Source organism: Daktulosphaira vitifoliae, unplaced genomic scaffold (assembly GCF_025091365.1).
Source record: "Daktulosphaira vitifoliae isolate Bord-2020 unplaced genomic scaffold, ASM2509136v1 Scaffold_3, whole genome shotgun sequence".
NCBI classification, from domain to species: domain Eukaryota; kingdom Metazoa; phylum Arthropoda; class Insecta; order Hemiptera; family Phylloxeridae; genus Daktulosphaira; species Daktulosphaira vitifoliae.
The window spans coordinates 21,628,626-21,645,274 of record NW_026099574.1 but is presented as its reverse complement, the minus strand read 5'-3'; the positions used below and the strand labels follow the sequence as shown (position 1 = coordinate 21,645,274).

Here is a 16,649-nt window from a genome sequence, read left to right as displayed (position 1 = left end):
ACATACATTATTTTATAATATTTTGATCATTAACATATATTTCTCAAAGCTTTAGCATAAAATTAATTATAATTGTTGTTTTAATTAACGAATTTTAAATAATAACAGGTTGGTGATATTGTTTTTAATAAACCTAAAAGCAAACAACGATCATGTAGACAAATGTATATTTTTGAAGGTAGAACGTTAAAAATAAACCTTATTCGTAGAACTTTTTGCCAATTTTTAATGTGTTATAAAAAAATACGTTGGTGACATTTAAAAATCTCATAAAATAGAGCCAATGCATCAGTAATGTTTGTTATTTTTAACGGCGACTATAATAATGATAACAACGGCATATGAAAATGATATAAAACTCTGTTATGGAGGAACAACAACGACGACAAATGCGTTTTAACGTGTAAAGCACACGCATGGAGTCTGGTAATGTTGATACACTCAACTCGTGGCGGTGGCGTTGTCCTAAAGCGTGACACGTTTCCGTCTACGCGCTAGTTGCGCGCGTATCAAGAATTGCATGTGTATCGTGAAAACCACCCAAAAGTAGATGGCCGCCGACAACACACAATACCTACGCTGTCGGTGTCGGTATTGAACGGCCGTGGCCACCACACGATATTAGCGCAGGCGCTAGGGGCACAGCGCTTTTATCGCGAGAGCCCCCGATTAAAGGCCGCATACGGGGTTGTCCCCGGGAGTGCAACAGGAGGACCCGTCTAGTGTGAATATCCTTCGTGTCGCGCGCATCAGTAACGGGACCGACCGCGTCCGGCGACTGACTCACGTCGTCGCATCTTTCGTAGTCACCACCTGCACCACCGATTCCTCTACCACACGTTACCACACGCTTACCTGTTACACTATTCGGTAAGTCCATTTAAAAAATGAAAAAAAAATGTAATACTTTTGAATCAAAAGGACAATGCGTTAAAGATAACCTTCAAACAAATTTAAAAATACTTAAGGTGGAAAGCTCGGGTTATAATTTTCATTGGTAAAAGTTTTGTAAGCTTCACTAAGAAATCAACGTTAATTTAATAATGAACATAATTTACCTCCCCATAATCAATATCTTAAACTTATGCCTCATTTATGTAAACTAAATCTTTACACGTATTTTCGAACGGTGAACATATTAACTGTGAGTAATAGCAGACATCAATTACATTTAACCTTTTTTATAGTTACATATAGTACCTCATAACGCTGTAATCTTTTTTTATATTCCTACGAAGCGCGTAAAGAAAAACATTTTGTATTCACTTTTATTATAAAAATAGCTGAAGTCACGTAGTCTTATTATTTACATGGTATCAATAATAACTACGAAAACCAGTGTTAAAACATTAAACATTTTTTTTTTTTTGTTAAATGTCACCAATACAAAAAAAAAGGCATATTATTTAACACCATAAAACGTGAATGTTGTTTAATTGCTGTTTTCTCAGCTGGGGACTTATACTATCTTAATCTTATATCCTAAAAACGAAGTAGGAATAAGTTTTAAAAATGATTTTGAGATGTATAATAAATATATAAAAAGGTCTTTAATACTTTTTAAGCAAAAAATTCATATTTTCAGTGGCTATATCTTTGGCTCATAATAACACGTGTTCTAAATTAAATTTTGAAACTTAATTTTATATATTAATAATATCAACGGAATCTTATAAGCAATTAACTATTTACTCTCATACACACCACAAAAAAAAAATTAATGGGTTATTTTATCATATTTCTTCATCAAATAACATCTAACATTTTGCGCTAAAGACTTCTATAATAAAGGTAAAAAAATACAAAAAAATCATTAATAACACTGCAATCTTTTTGTAATACCATAATTGACTGTTAAGAGTTTACAAACTTTTAATACTTAATGAACTTTTGTCCGGCGATTCCGTTCGTAATTAGGGCATCTATTATGAAAACAAAGATAACTAGAAAATAATTAAACTACGTTTAAAAGTTTTGACTGAAAATACGATAAACCATTATCGATGTTAATATTTAATAATTTGAAGTTTATTGAATATATCACAGTTTCAAATTAAAATCAACTTTCAACATGAGATAAAATGCCTATCGAAGTAACTCAACAGCAGTAATAAAATGTTGTAGTTATTTATATTTTTATAATTTTTTAACAGTCCTTGAGAATAAACTAATTTGTCTAATTTAAATGAACTCTCGCGGGACATAAAAATATAACTGCGCCACTCCCCTAAAATTGGCTTGAATGTGGCGTACGTGAGGTTTAGTTAGCATTGTTAATGTCTTTGGTTTTGAACTAAACTTTTTTTTATAAATGGCGATTTCACATTCTCACTAAAAAAGCATTAATAAAGTTTTTTAATTTCAGCCAGTTAATATATTTAAAGTACCTGGAGTTTAAACAAGTACATGGTCATAATTTTATTTTAAGACTGTCCCATAGACTATAAAATGTATCACTTAAGAAGTTAAACGAATTTATGTTATTTATAACAAATATCTGTAGATACTAAGTATTGTACTTTATATTTTTGAACAACTTTAATTTATTATGAATTCGATTTTAATTATTTTTTTGACAAAATATTATAATTGACATTCTATTAAGTATTCCTAAATTTTAATACCAACTACTAGGTTATTGTTGTACACGGAAAAGATCTACGATAATAGTTTTATAAATAAAATTTATTTGCAAATATTTCAAAAAATTATGAACATACGAAATTTAGCAAGACAAAAAGCCATTTTTAATTAATGTTTACATTTTTTTTGGGGATGAGGTGTTTCGAGAAAATCTTACGACTGCTCTACACATAGATACCGACAAAAATTTCTTAATGATTAATAAAAATTCTACTCATAAATATCCTAAAAAGGTCATTTTAACAGAAATATAGTGAACTTTTTCTAAAAACAAACATATTTATTACTCTTGGGCATTATCTATTCTTAATTTAATGTATAAATTAACATAAGACAAGGCGACATAAGTAGGCAATTTCGATACACAAATGTATAGAACACAACTAAGATATTATAACATTCAGATTTTACGCTGTAAAAGATTAAAAGTATAAAAAATTTAACTAATCTGATCTTAAGCAGAGACCTTAAATTTTTAGAAGTTAACTCAAATATTTATTTTAACACTTTAGTAAATATATTTTAATAGAAAATTATTGTTCAGTATAAGTGTACATTTTCAGTTCAACTTTAAAATGATCAAAGGATATAAGAAAAATAAATGAAAAAATAAACAGCAATACTGACAAAAAAAATTAGTTGTGAATTTCATTAGAAAACAAAGTATTGACGTCAAACATTTTTTCTTCGAAATTAATTTAAATTAAATTTTATAAAAACTATTGAAATATTTTACAAAAACTTATTTAAATAATAACGTTGAAATTAGCAATAATTAATGTTATGTAGTATAAATTGTTCTATATCAGTATATAAATAATGTAGTACATAATTGTTGGCACATAGTAAAATAAGTTTTTGCACACGTTTCGTATATTCTAATTTTGTCTAGCTGGTGAATTATTTACACAGAGATACATGTTCACTGGGGAGGGCTTGCCTCTCGGGACTCGGCCTTAATTTAGTATAGTACGGTCTTATGTTCGCGTAGTAATGTTTTATGTGCATGTATATTCGTATGTTTATGTGTATTTGTCGATTGGTCATTTATTATATAATGTAATAAGTATCTCAATGATTGTAAAGTTAGGCTTAAGTAATTACATGTATTAGTAGAAGCGAAATATTAGTATCGATATTAATCAACAGTTTGCGATCTATTTCTACTTTCAGTTTAAAAGGTGTTTGCTGTCCCCGAAATCAATCCTTTTGTTTAACAAGTGTTAGAATTAATGATCTATTATCTAGAATCGATTATATAGTCAATAAATAGTGTTTTTAACGTTATTTTTTTTTTAGTTGTTATTTTCTGATGTACTGCATAGAAAAACATATTAAAAATAAACGTAAAAAAATAGTTTGAACATATACAGGACATTCTTGAAAAATATTGAAATTATTATTTGAAATTTTTAATTTCCGTAAAGGAAAATATTGTTTGATTCAAAAAAGTCAATATCTGGTAACAATTTTTTATTGATAATTTTCTGTTTACCATGCAGTAGTCATAATTTGTGATATGTACAACTCCATATCATCCATCATACTGTTAAGGTAATTATGCAAATGAAGTTGCCGACACTAATTAGTTGGTTAGTGGCGTTGAGCCCTTTATATCTTGTATAAATTAAAATAACCAAAATACAAAAAGGGAGAAACCTAATATAGTGCGCACTAGCGTTTGTAGAGAATGCTTAGAATAAAAAAAATGCTAATAACAGTCAATAGTCGATGCATTTAATTGAATTGATGAGTTCATGCAGAGTCGATGTGTAGTCAGTCAGTCTAGCTACCATATAACCGAAGTAGGGCGATGACAGAAAAAAGTGTCAGGGGTCGCAGGGCTCCGTGTACCACGAAGCGACACAAAACCGATACATAATTTATTTATTTACTTAATAATTTTAATTTACTAATAGACACATAATATTTTATTCAATGCAAATTTACTATCCATCATTTTCGAACAACAAGTGTAGAAAAATTTCTTGATGACTACCACAAAAATAATTTAATTATTATTGAAACAGATTATTGTTGCGTCCGGTATTGTAAAACCAAACTAATGACGGTTTTGTATTTTAAATCAACATCTTTAAACAAATTAAGAACGTAAACGGTTGATCGGATAAAAAAAAGTATACAAGAACAAAATTGTTTGAAATTTTTTTTCTATCATATCAACAATCTAAAAAAGCGGTTTCCATTGAAGAATATTAAAGTTTAAATTTTTATCTACGATAAGATGAAAAAAACATTATGTTACTGTACATCATTGTAGAGTTTTTTGAAACAAATACAATTTTCATTTATGAAAATTAAAAATGTTCAATAGTTTTCAAAAAAATGAGTGTCTTATACTCAATGACTTGTCCTGTATATGCATGATAAAACAATAATAAAAAGCTAGACCATCTATTTGATTACTTGGAGATATAGGCCCGACGGCTATCCTTCTATAATTTAAACAGTTGAAGAGTTCGTGAATTGTGTACAAAACATGTTCCGCGTACATTTAATAATATCAAAATAATTAAATCGGATAATTTGTCACAGTGACTGAACCCAAAGGTGACATAAATCTTATTCTTTGCCTTTAAAATATTTTCCCTGGGGCTGAAGCACTTATTATAAACGTCTTTCACCAAAGAACTAGTCTCGTGAAACTTTTAAAACTCTCTTATACCAGCCAAATAATATTAAACTTTCTCTGTTCCAGCTACGAGGATCTAAAATTAAAATTAAATTATTACATTACTATATCCTACCTTGACAGCATATTTTATAAGTATTAACATTAATTTGTTTCGATCATAAATGTTAAGGTCATTTACAATGAAATTGTAAAAATATTGAAATTTTATACAAACGATAATTATTTTTTATTTTGACAAATGGAAATAGATAATTATGAGAAAATGAAAGCTATTAAAGCATTTAGATGTTTGAATATTTTTAAATGTTGATCTAGATCTAATCTTTCTTAATTAAAATCACCATTATTTTTCATTATCACCAGCATTTATTTTTGATTTTTTTCTTCAATAATTAGACAAAACTAATTTTCATTCAGTCGCAAGTTGTTGTGGTATCCTTAACTCAAAAGTTAAACCAAAATTGTAAAAATACAGATCAAAGATCTTTAACGACTCTATAAGTCCAATTTTCTCTTAATTTGAACTTTTGTACATCTATAAACTTTATTCATTCTGTTTTATAAAAATATTAATTAGCTAAGGATTATCCTTGTGTACTGATGTATAAAATGTAAAATAATATTTACACGTAAAATGTGTAATTATAATTTCTAATTATTACTTTAGAGAAATTCGTAAGTAACTTTAAAAATAATAAAATAATACACTTTTTCTGGTCTCATAATAATTTCTAACAATATGAATCAATATGGTATCAAAAAAAAAAAAAATGAATTGTAAATAGAAATTAAAAATACCAGAGTCGACAAATCGCGTTTCTTCTTTGTCACAACAACAGTGACATTTTCACCACTGCCATAGAGATTTTTTCTGTTTTACGCGACAAGAATAACTTAAATAATTTTTATTTTAATAATGCTGAATTAAAACAAAGTCTGTCGGAGTTAGAATTACAACTATAGATCAATCTATTTACTATTACACAATAATCGTTTATGTCTCAATTAGTACTATAAAGTTTGTACAAAGTTTTATCCGTGCGATAGCAATAGCGACTATTTTACGATCAATAAAAAGCAATAAGTCTAATATAAAGGAATCTTTACTCAGATACTTTTCAATGTTGTCAATTAAAACAAATATTTCAGTTGTTTTCGTTTCATTTCATAGAATAAACTTTTTTTTGTTTGTCAGTAAAAAATACATAGACTAACTGTCTATTAAGCATTACTTTCGCTTCATGTATTCGGTCAACAAAATTCAGGAAGTTAAATAATAAAAACCCAGCAGTTTATAAAAATTAGTTTTTAAAATTCTATTTCACTGTTTCATTTAACAATACTCAAAACAATTTCAACTTTATTGAGCGTTAAGGCTTATTTTGTATATTTGACTTTCCCTAAGATATCCAATTTAAAAAAGAAAGTCTTAAAAATTCATTTCAAATCACTTTAAAAGGTATTCCATTTTCTCTATAACTACATAAAATATTAAGTGGTAGTAAATTATCGAAAAATATCTATAAGCGCATATCAAATAATTTTTATTACACCATAAGATACGATATGTGATCGTTCATAGAATTGAGGTTAGAGGGGAGAAAAGGTATAGGTTTTATCATTTTATGTAAAAGTCTGGTAGATAGTACCGTTATACCGTGCTGTTAGTTTGAATAGCTTCTATACGAGTCATAAAAAAGTTCTTTATATTAAATTAAAACACGTAAAATTGTTCACTTTACATATTATCAGAACAACACGCTACGCTTGCTATGTAATGTAATACGTTTGACGTGTGACACGATACGATTGGCCCACAAACACTATTTAGTTTTAATATGCAAATTTACTTATTTGAATTTTTACATGTACGTGAATTTAAACAATCGGTGTTAAGCAAGAGAAAAAATTCTGTGTTTTTAAATTAACAAATAAAAATCATATCGATATAATTAAGTCTAAAACAACCCGGCAATTTAATTGGAAAATATTAATTTTAATAAATTCATGAGGTTACATGAAAACCTATTAGATTAAATATTCTCGAGTTATGTATAATTTATAAGCTATAAGTATATAGAAGTGGCCATAATATGCGTTATAGTAGGTTATCATTTTGTAAAGGCCAAAAATTATAGTTTTCATATAAAAAACAGGGTGTTTCTCAAATATTATGACTAATTTTGTTTTTTTTTTTATGACCAACCCAATAGTTTATGAACATTTAAGTATAGATTCAATATTAATCAATTTATATTCAAATTGTTTAAGTTCTATTTATCGATTAGCATTATTTTTTTTATTCGAGTGAATGTGAACCTTTATTTTTAAACATATTAATTTTAGCGAAATATTACTTATTATTGAGTTGAAACATATTTATCTTATAAACGAACTATCACTTTTATTAACTTACATCGAACATATAATTTTTATAACTTTAAACGTGTTATTTTTAACAATGAAAAATATACTTTTGAACTCAATTGGGTTTAGATACTCTAAATGGAAATATAAATAAATGGCTGAAGCATAAAATTTTAATTTTGTCGGCTCAGGTTAATGTAGTGCCTCCCGATAAAGTTAACCATAAAACTTAACATTTTAAATATTATGCAAAAATAGAAACTTAAAATAATAATAACAACTACGATTTTTTTACAGCAGATACAAAAATATAAATAAAACCCTCCATTATAAGACCAATACCTTTTTGAATTCGCATTGAAGCTATTGACGTAATGTTCTACAGTATGTGGATTAAAAGGGTTGCACATTATATTAAACGCTTTAACGTAATATTTTCTCATCTAACTAAATCGAAACGACTTTTTTATTAACTGCTGTGTTTGTATAAAGAAGAAATTTTAAAATATCTCAGTAAATTTTCACAGACATGTTTTGGAATTTTATATATTAATATGATACTACTATTCTGATTATTTTTCCCTCATCATAAAAATGCGATACATTAATAATTTCATTAAATCTCTAAATATAAACTAAACGGGGCAAATAAAATAAATTATAAAAACGAAAATTACAATGTTGTCAATTAGCTAATTGGATACGTACATAATATTTTGCGATCTACCCAGTTGATTGATATCAAATATTTTTTGTCCTAAGTGGCATAATAATGAATAAACATTTAAATATTTAAAGTTCGAAATAAAGTTTGTAAATATTTACAGACCTAGTAAAACCCTTGGGTTCGTAAGAAAATGAAAAGGTCGCGTAATATGGAGGAACTGTTGAGCTAGTATTTGTTTTTTCGCTTTATTTTCTGTACATGTTTAGTGCATTGCTGATAAAACCACTCTAAAGAATATCCCCGCGAGATGATTTAAGGTCACGAGGTTTTCCATACAACAGGCATTGTTCTTTTATGATTAAACATACACAGGATCTATAAACACTACTGAAGGCATGCCCGCCATCATCAAAAGAACCAAACGAATCTACGATGAGTCGCTCATAACATAATGTTATTACGTTGCATGCCAACAACATTGTGGTACTTCGAGTACACATCTACTTGAGACTACTACTATTCTGAACGCTTAATAGAACTAGCCATTTACTACTACTACTTCAAAAACTAATACTATGTCGATTTCCACTGACATCACAGTAAATTGACACAACAATGACTTTCTTGAATAATAAGCTCAGTTGTTCATCCCTCTAAGAATATTAAATGCGAAATACTAACAATATATACACGTAGAAAAGCACGTTTGAATATTCGTTTTTATTAAGACTAGAAATATGGTAAAAGAGTGAGAAAAACTCATCACGAGAATTTTTGATGTTGACATCTCGGGTAACAGGATTAGTACCGCGCGCGCCAACAAAATATTAAAAATTCGTTTTCTAATTACACAAAGAAAGATTTTAATAAATAATAAATATATTCATCAAACATTTTATGAACAAAACAGGAAGTATAACCTTCCGCTCTCACAATACTACGAGCAGATTGTAAGACAATTTACTATTTTAATAAATTAATGTTGCCTTACAATTATTAAACACACAATAGACTTCATAAAATTGACATCTACCGACCGATTCTATTCAATTTACTAATGTTGCTATTGAAATAAGATTTTATTACATTAAAACACAAATATACATGTGCTATATAATGCTAGGTATTTTTATAAAATACAAGATATAATTAGAAAAACTTTTCAAAGAGCTGCAAATACATTTGATTTAATTACAATCAAACCTAACTACAATTTCCTAAAATATATTGTTAAGTAAAGATACAAAAATCTTTATTAATACAAAATATATAAAAATTATTTTAAATGAGTTCTATCAATCGGAACGCTCAATAATATTTATAAAGAAACATATAGTAAAACTTAAAAATAATTCAAGAAAATGTTAAGTGTAACATAATTATTGTAATGTAACTATAATAATTATTACAATTAATAATACGAGCAATATAAATAGGTATACAAGAACAAAATATATAGATTTTTTATGTTCGAGTAATGATTGTCTTAAAATAAATTTAAAAAAACTTGCATGTTATTCAAATGCATAATTCTTGCAAAACAGAAAACGAATATTAAAAATTTATTTTGATTTAATGCGAGTACTACCCAAATTGCAAGTTATGTAACACTTGTTGTAATATACTAAATCTTAAGCTAATTAAATTATTACTACTTGCGTGCAGTAATATTAATAGTTCATTACTATTTATTTTATAAAACATTAATTTTACCTAAGAACTACGTCATTTAATTAAAAAGTTCTCAGCACGTGATTTTGTTTTTTTACTGAAAACATTTGTTATTGATAGTACGTTATAACGTATAGCTTTCATAAATTTTCAAATAAATTTATTTTATTAGCTTAAGTTGAATAAAAACTTAATGATTTGCATGCAAATCACAATTTTTCCGATTTGAATGATTGCTACGCAAAACAAAGCTTCAAATACGCCATTTACTTGAACATTTTAACTTGCAAAATCAAGCAACTCACTTATATTAATCAGTTGTATAAAATGTTAAATACATAATACTTATAGCTTTTGTAATATATTAAAAAAAAAAAGTTTTACGATTTATCTTAAATGTTAAAATGACTGCTAAAAATATGCTATTTTTGTATAAAAAATCTTAAATTTTGATATTGGCAACTTAATATTGTTATAACTTTTGTTAAATGTATAGATCACTACAAATTTTTTATTTAAAAGTATCTTATACAGGGCAATTGATCTATTTTCGACCACTAAATTTCTTTTAAAATAATAATTTTGAGAATTTTTATCTTGACTTGGCTTATTGGTAGTCAACGACAAATTTATCATTCTGTATATTTTCATATTACTTCCTTTATTTAAAAAAACAGTACACTCATAATAAATAAATAAGTTTTAAATATTATTGAATCAAATTGTCAATCATATTAGCAAATTAAAAGTAGGTTTATGGGTCTCCTACCTTTCTGAAAAAGTATATTCTAGTTACCTAATAACTTATGATAAATTATAATTTCAATTCTTTCTGATATTGTAATCAAATATCGAAGGCTAGAATAATTGAACTTTCTTTCAGATCAATCACATCGAATCGTGATTTTAATTACTATCAGATAATAGTTCCCTATATACTGGGTCCCAACTGCAAAAGGTTTTTTTATTTTTAATTAAACGTACAAATATTGATTTGTGAATAATTATCTAAACGTCAATTGTTCAATTTTTTCTATATATATATCAGAACGTCCCATTGTGGTCAGTTACGTGTGTAGTAATCAATTTAAATCGATTGATAGCTGACATAGATTGATTACGTTTTATTAATGTTTTTTAAATCAAAAGCAACAAATTTGCGGATTTCAAACGTCATTCCATAAGCTGGGTAAACCAAAGATCCAAACTTTTATAATGTGTTTTTGAAATTTATAACGTTTGTTATCTACTTAGTTAGAAACTGATTCGAAATATAAAGGATTGTTCTATAAGTCATTGACATGAACAGTTGTACAATTATCGCTAGACAAGAATTATGATTTAATGATTTCCTTCCATTAAATAACGGATATTAATCCAGTAAATATTTATTTAAATAGTTTAAAATAATTATTTTAAAAAAATAAAGCTATGCATGTAATTAACATTTTATTGGAAAATGAAAAAAACAACTATTGTATTTAACTGTAATTTTACATTACATGTAATTAAAAAATGTTAATTGTCATTTGAATTGACCTAAAGACGTAATAAAATGTACAAAATTATATTATATCGTTTAATTTTAAATAAGGTAAAGTTTTTGGCACCTTAAGGAAATCACCTACATTTTAATCTTTTTTTGTGGCTTCTTGAGTTAAATATTTATTATATTTTTTAGTTTTTAATTAATATTTTCAATATAATTTTTAATTTAAATAATATTAGCCACAAATGCTTAATTTTTATTACATTATATGTAAATTTACATAAATTGAATTTTTCTTACTAGAATTTATAAAATTCCATTTATGGCTTTCAAAAATAATTATTAACCTTTTATTACTATGTAAGTTTAATTATATTTATCGTTTCATATTAATATTTCGAATAAAAAGATGCATTATGTCATATTAACAAATACATAGCCACAAAGCGTCATTAATACCAAGGCATCCTAATACACTGCGGAAGTTCTATTCAGTGTCAGAATTTCCAGAAACACAATATAACCTTCTAGCGAATAAAATATTTTCAATGGAGTATATTTCCAAAACAAGTATGATTAACGGTGTTTATCTTTGTATGTAATTTATGTATTACAATACCAAGGACCATTATAATATTACTAATTTATCGAATTAACACTATATCGAGTATTTCATTTCATCATGTATTTATCAAAAAAAAAAAATTAACATGTATTCACATATTGATAAAAGTTTTATGTTCATGCTCATAAGCATTTGAAATAAAATTAAAAAAGGTATTCCCATATAATTGATATTTTTTTAAAATAATTTTTTTCATATTACTATTTATATTTTTATATTTTTGGGGGTACTTGAATAATAATACAAGAAATCCGACTTCAGATTATAGAATATTTGTACCAAACTCAAAGCAATATCGACAAAATAATAACACATAATATAGAGGTTGGAAAGCATATATTCATAATTTCCATAACAATGCTTTTGTTCCGGATATTAAAATAGTATGGTGTTCGTTTTATATCTGTTAATGTTAGCCGCATTTCTTAGTATTGGCTGTTATTGTGTATGTGGAAGGAAAAATATAATCGTTCTGAATCTGATATTGAAATCCTACGACTTGTGAACTCATTGTGAATACTAATATGCAAAGGTACATCCCAAATATAATCGGTAGAATAACTTCCGAAAATGTAAGGTAAAAAGAAAGAAAATTACTTTCGCCATACCGTCTTGGGATTGATTCGGATTCGTGTAGCCGTAATTTTCAAAATTATAAATTTCCAAAACTTTCCAAAGCGAAAAGTAGTGTCTTAACAATGCGGTTTTGCCAATGGTAAATATTACCCCAACACGCATAATTTACTGGCTTTTACGGTCAACGATGTTTTGTGAAAAATTTAACCGATGCATGAAAAAACATTTTCTGTTGAAAGATTTATTTTTTATTTCTTTGTTATCCTTTATCGTGTTTTTCCTCTTTTGTTTTCCTTTTTACTATTTATAATTTATAGTTCAATGCCAATTGTTCACTTTGACTGGACGAAATCTTCGTGTATTATTTGGGTGTAACATTTTTTATTTAATAACATTTTCAGCCTTTTTATCTATAGTTTTCAAGTGCACTGTTGCATAACAATTATTTATACTTTATTATTTTGTTAATTAAATTTTAAATACTTCTGTGACACAGTTATGTTTATTTATAGCTATAAAAAATTTATTTTTTCGTAAAAAATCGTATATTAATAATTAATATAAGATTTAGAATTATTCTAAATAATTAAAAATATTACACATTATGAATTAAGCTTGACTATTTAATTCTTATTTGAATATACTCCATTTAAATGACAGTATTCAATTGGTAATGTTAATGGTTAACCAGATTAATCTGACTAATAGTTGATTTAATGTAATTAGAAACAGATAGTAGTTTACCGTAAAAACCTAACGCTATTATAACATGTAAAGTTACAAACGATCGTCTTAATTTAATTTATTGAGGTTTATTCTTTACCTTATGAAATAGTACATCATGTGAAATTAATGATTTCACATATTCCGTACTAACAAAAAACTATTGGCGTTTATGAGCATAACAAACGAATAAACTATTCAAACAACTTACATTATGAAAATCATTTATTATAATTTTGTTAAATAAAATACTATTGATATGTAAACCTTAGCGCTCTTATAAATTTCTCTACATCAACCTGATAATAATTTAATATTTGTAAAATGTTATAAGACTTGATAAAGATTAAGCCAAAAAAAAAAAGCATTCGTTTAAAACGAAGAAATGTCATGTAAGGATATATTCTATTTAATTACTTTAAATAATCAGTAAAGTCATTCTAGAAGTTTTCTTATAATTCATACTTGAACATGCTCAAGGTATAAAATGTTTTGTATAGGTTTTAAAACACACTTAAAATAAACATTATTTTTCTACATGACTGAACATGAAAATATTTTTTCACACTTCAAAATAACTTTTGAAAAGGCTCAATAAACTTGATTTTTTTGTTTTTACGTAAAAATAAAAACAAAAAAAGTTTTACTTTTGTTTTTGAGCGTTTAAAGAATTATTATAATATATATATATGATTAAAGCTAATGATTAAAAAAATCATAATGGCATTCAATGGAATTTCAGAGGTAGAATCCATATCTGTTATATTCACAAAAAGGTGGAAACTCGTTATCCCTTCTCGACGGTGCAAAGAGTAATTTTTGTACACCGTTAATATTTATTACGTAGCTATTCCACTTTAATACAGACTTTATTGCACAACGAGTACAGCTACACTACCATAACTCTGTTACTTTCCTTCTTTCTTTCACTCTTTACCCCACCTCCTTATTCTATCACCCCTCCTATATTAGTTTTACTCTGTTGAATTACCCTGGTACATTTTATTAAGCTTCTAAAAATATAATGTATTATATTCGTTGAAATATCCTTAAAATTTAATATTTACATTTTTCAAAAGTTCGCACACGACATTTTTCACTATTTGTTCTACACATTATCATACTATGAAAACCTATTCGTCTCTTTTCCACACCTTTTTTATATTTTTTATTCAACCATATTCACCAGTTATACTCACTTCCGCCAACAAATCGATAAATCTCAACAAAACGTCAACGATGTCATTCCACTAACTAAACAATATCCGTCTTTGACATTGTTTTCACAATAACTCGATAAAAATCGAACGATAACTTTCAGACAGTCCAATTTGATTGATGTTGTGTTTTTTAAAAATACAGCATTTTCATGAAACATTTTTGAAATTATAATTACTTAACGTGTATTATTATACAAAATATGAAATTAAAATCATGCTAATATTATACTTGTAATTAAAAAAATTAGAATTTGTAGGTATAAATATTATCTGTAAGTTATACAGCACAACACATTCACTAAATTACTTAAACATCCTTTAAATTCAGTACGTATAAAAAACTTTTTTTATTCTTGGTTATAACGTAAAAAAAGTTGGCTACTGTAAAAATAATTTGATTCTTTGAATCAAAATACCTACTCAAGCGGGTTTTGTCTTGTGGACATCCAAATTATTAAACGAGGCCACAAAAACCTCAAAGGTCAGTATAAGAGCTCCTAGAATCACCTAGAAGTATCTCGGAAACCCCGAAACTCATTTACTACTACCTTAAAACAACTTTAGACCTTAATTAAAACTTCACAGGTAATATTTCGTAATTTAAACTCTTAGTACGTTTCAAAAATCGTTATTTTGTTGATAAAAAAATGTATTGTATAAAAATAAATTATTTCAGAAAATAGGTATGAACTTTTGATGATTTTTGTAAAAATATGATAAAAGAGTTATATTTATGTATAAGTGTATTTTTAACTAACAAATTAGTAATCTCTATAGAAATTTCTTTACATATCATATTCTGGATTCATAAATATTGTCGATTAAATAATATCACAACTCTTATATAGTTAATGATAATATTTTAGAACAACTGGATCATTTTTTTTTTTTTAATATAAAATTTATTGATGAACTTTTTATTTATATTTTTATTTATATTTTATTTATATATTTTTTCTACCCACACATATAATGCTTCAAAAATTTAAAAAACACCCTAGTATTATAAAAAAAATGGTATAAAATTTAAAATTAATTCATACACCTTTAATTAAAAATTGGTTATTTAATATTGTACAACATGAACATTTGTTATTTTAGTAATGTCCTTAAAAAATATTTATACTGACAGTGTGATACTTTTATTTATTTAAAAAAATAATTAAATTTTCTTTATCTCATTTTATTATTTTTCCTATTAATGTATATATCAGCTGTATATTAATAATAAAAATAAACATTTCGGTAAATATATTGTTATCTACTGAATGGTAACTATTTAGATCTCACAACCAAAAAAAAAAAAAAATACTACAGAGAAAATTACATTACTGTTCCACGTATTCGTTTCGGTAGATAGAAATACTGCAGTTATCTAATTTACGCTTGACGTCTGTTTTTTGAGATTCCCATAAGGTAAAACGAATTTTCGCACTAATATAATCTAAACAAAGCTCGATATAAATTAAATGAAAAAAGAAATGTGTCAATAAAAACGCTATAATATTATTAATTTTTACAAGGCATTTGTGAATTGAACAAAAACTTTAAAAAAAAGCTCGATAACATTAATGAAATATATAATCTGATATTGTCATATCATAATATGAATTAACTTCTCGGTTAAAGCCCTTTCATAACTTTCAACCACAGTGTACTAATAGTCTGCGTGTAATCAATTTCATGCTTGTTTGTGAGTCCACGCCCTGCAAACATATGAAACACGCGGTAATATTTACCCACTGTTTAATTTATAGAATGAATAATGACTAGAAACAAAGATTATAATAAACATACTACTAATAAAAGTCGAGATTATATAGAATAATTATTTTAATACTCGATCGATTTCTCTTCAAATAATATTTTTTTTGAGAAAATGATATTTGGTATTTTTTATTGGTAGCAACTTTTAACTCATTATTTCAAAAGTTATTAACCACTTTAAAATATAGACTAGAGGCGAAGGTATGACTACTTTTATCGCTAAATATCTCTCAACCGCACTCCTT

General features: G+C 26.3%; 1 protein-coding gene across 5 annotated transcripts in view; it reads left to right on the top strand.

Moving 5' to 3' along the window:
* The first annotated feature begins 690 nt into the window (after positions 1–690).
* The window catches only part of LOC126902908 (leucine-rich repeats and immunoglobulin-like domains protein 2), a 52,377-nt gene continuing 36,418 nt past the window's right edge, over positions 691–16,649 (top strand). For all 5 annotated transcript variants that reach the window (XR_007703371.1, XR_007703372.1, XR_007703370.1 and 2 more), the window contains exon 1: positions 691–870. The gene's annotated coding sequence lies outside the window, so the exon portion shown is untranslated. The remainder of the gene's footprint in view (positions 871–16,649) is intronic.